This window comes from Prenolepis imparis, unplaced genomic scaffold (genome assembly GCF_030444845.1).
Source record: "Prenolepis imparis isolate NDT839.2.m4 unplaced genomic scaffold, iyPreImpa1.0 SCAF_6, whole genome shotgun sequence".
NCBI classification, from domain to species: Eukaryota; Metazoa; Arthropoda; class Insecta; order Hymenoptera; family Formicidae; genus Prenolepis; species Prenolepis imparis.
Window position 1 is genome coordinate 14,641,794 of NW_028141164.1, and position 3,733 is coordinate 14,645,526.

The window sequence follows — 3,733 nt, forward strand, 5'->3', positions numbered from 1 at the left end:
GATCACCATTAGATTGCACGTACGACGACGACAGCGATAACGTACGTGTGCGGCGTATGAGATGCTCGTGTTGAACAGATCGTAAGACACGAGAGATAATACAATCTTTACGGAGCCAGCAACAAGATAATACAATCTTTACAGAGACAACAACGTCGACATTCGCTAATATCCAATCATCCGGTTGCACTAAGAAAAAGAAACTGAACGCATCAACCTTTCCGTTTTTACAATCTTTGGGATTCGCGGTGCGAAACATCTGAACAATGACCGACATCCTCAACATCGGAGACGAGCCAATCTTCGACGATCGCATCGTCAAGATCGAGACTCACACGTACAACCCGTTCGCTAACACAACATTCGGACACAGTGATGAGATAAGAATACCCATACAACAACAGGATCTGTATACGTTGCTGTATGAGAGTTTCCTATACATCGAGGGAGAACTAAAGATAAATAAACCAGCCGAAGGATCTGCTGTGATACTGGGAAATAATTGTGTCGCATTCATGTTCGATGAGATTCGATACGAACTCGATGGTGTGGAGATTGATCGCAACAGAAACGTGGGAATAACAAGTTTGCTCAAAAACTATGTAACGATATCATCCGATAGAAGCGTGATTATGAGAAACGCCGGCTGGACTGATCCGACTACTGCGAATGGAAACTTCAATTTTTGCGTACCGCTCTACATGTTATTGGGATTTTGGGAGGATTACAGACGAGTGGTGATTAACGCTCGTCATGAGTTAATCTTAATACGATCGCGCAACGACAACAATTGTCTGGTTGGAGATTCGACGCTGGAGCCTGTGATCAACATATTCAAGATACAATGGCGAATGCCACATGTGTTGTTGAGCGAGATTAAGAAGCTATCGATGCTGCGCGCTCTGGAAAGCGGACATTACCTCAGCATGGATTTTCGCTCGTGGGATCTGTATGAGTATCCGCTATTGCAGCGTACAACCAAGCATTCATGGGCCATTAAGACAGCGACTCAGCTGGAGAAGCCACGATATGTTATCTTCGCTCTGCAGACAGGTCGGAAAGACATCATGTCTGAGGATATGAGTCGATTCGACGATTGCAAGATGACCAATGTGAAACTCTATTTGAACTCGGAATGTTATCCGTACGACGATATGAATCTGGATTTCGATAAAAACAGATGGTCGATTCTGTACGATACGTATGCGCGTTTCTGCAAGAACTATTATGGATACGAGTATCTCGAGCCGAGTCTCACCGTCTCAATGTTTCTACGTAACGGTCCGTTCGTGATCATCGATTGTTCTCGACAAAACGAATAGGTCAAGAGCGCAACCGTGGATGTGAGATTGGAATTCGAGTGTAAGGAGAATGTGCCGATGAATACCATACGCACCAATGCGTACTGTCTCATCATACACGATCGCGTGATCCAGTACAACCCGTTGACCAACGTTGTGCGCAAAATCACCTAAACGCACCAACAATTTAGAGAGAGGGGGAAGCATAGCAGAATATAAATCAAAGTGTTATGAGATGGTTGTCATTCTTCTTTTTAACTAATTCATCGAAGAGAGAGATCTCGTCATGTCCGTACCAACGTTTGTGGATCTACAGGTGTTTATCCTCAATAAACAATTCATTGTAAAGGAAGCGGCAATCCTGAGAAGAGGATTTATTTTGTCACATTATTTTTTCGCATGTCCTGTACCATGGGGTGTGCTCATAAAATCTGAGAGACGTCAAGCCTCATGGTTGACTCGAAATCATCATGGATTGCAATGGGAAGATGGAAACGTTCCATATAGCATGGCTCAGCGTTTGATTACAACAGCTATCGTTGGTGGACCACATGAAGAATAAGAAGAAGAATCCTTTCTCGTATATGTAAAAAGACTTGAAAAGCGAGAATGGTTAGCCGATATATTGGATGACGCGGGAAACGGTTTCATTATTGAGACCTTGGATGCTGATTACGACGATATCGAGTCTCTAAATAATCTAGATGTTAAAAACACTATGCGATGTGGAAAACATGTTAAGAATTGCGCATTACAAAATGTATTCAAAATATTTAACTGGTGGTCGCAACGCCAGAAAGAATTGCAAGATTTGGAAAAATAAAATATTTAAACATTAATATGTTTTATTTCTTATTCCCCTTCCCCAATCCTTTCCTCACGAATCGTTTCTAAGAATTCTTTTTATCCGAGCGCCGTTTCCCCTTCTCCTAAATTTCATAGCGCCAATAGTATTCTAGAATCTCCCACCACATTTACCCCACTACTTTTAAAAATAAGCGTTATGTACAACACTCGATTAATTTCTTTATACGATCAATGTTGCGTTAACCGTTCGTGCTGGTGGTTCACTTTTAAAATCTGGAAATATGTACTACGCTGAAAGAAGCAGTGGCTCCGGCAGATGTGTGAATAATTACGTACCGAATTGTAATGAAACTCCATCGTTTGAGAACAAATGCGACAAGTAAGTTTAACTTTTTTTATTTTTCTATTTTTATGTCTTTATATTTTTACAAATTGTATTATTATTTTTCAAACTAATTTCATTTTTACAGCATTTCGTTGGAGCCTCATGCAGTTCGTATACTAGGTAGACGATATGCATTGACAGCTACGGAATTTAAATTCCTCGAAATTGGTATCAAAGTGGATCCACCGAGTTACGTGGAAATCGCCATAGGAGATCATCGAGGAAAGGAACTGATACTATCTCTCGAAGCGTGGAAGGGACTCTACGAGCAACGTCACAATATTCAGAATCTGCTTCGAAACGATTCTAATGATGCCTACAGTTTTATAAGCGTTGGACCGTTAACAGTGCGAGTTCGTATGATTAACGACGCCAAGTTAATAAGTCTTGAATCTTCAAATGTATGCATGATGATGATCGAATCGACGTTACACCGTATGTTCGATCTCGATCCATGCATTGATGTAACTTTTGACCGATTGGTTAAAATTACCAATACAGTCGATATCAAGTTTACGCAATTTTCAAATATCGCGTCCAATGTAACGAATCCTAAAGAAGTATCAAATGTAATACGCGCTAGCGACGCCTTCAACAAGCATCAGCTCATCGATTGCGAGCTGGCAGCTTTAGTTTATAGTCCATAATATGTAAGAAAAAAATATTTAAAAGAAGAATAAAGAGTTTTTAAGTCTAAATTATGATGTAATTTCTTTGCACGCATTTCCATTCCACACTCTCTCCCACCCGTAAACAGTTCCCTAGCTCTTATACGTATAGCTCCCAATAGTTGCTTGGTCCTTGCGGGGGATGACGTCATGCGGGGAAGGGGGACGCTAGAGACTGAGAGGCTAGGGATCGCGAGGCTAGGGACCGAGAGGCTAGGGATCGCGAGGCTAGGGACCGAGAGGCTAGAGACTGCGAGGCTAGGGACTGCGAGGCTAGGGATCGCGAGAGATAGCGCTTAGAGGAGACTAGGGACCGCAAGAGAGGTGTCGCAGCGAGAAACATGAAAGAGAGAGAGATAGCGCGAGGTTAGGGACTGCTAGAGAGATAGCGCTTAGGAGAGAAAGAGAGAGCGCGAAGTGAACGCGAGAGAAAGAGAGCGAGAGGCGCACGCGAGAGATGACGCAGTGAAGGAAAAGAAGAGGAATTTTTAAAATGAATATATTAATTTAATATTAATTATTTTTAATTATGAATAAATGTGTATTATACATTTGTGTGTGTGTGTGTTTAA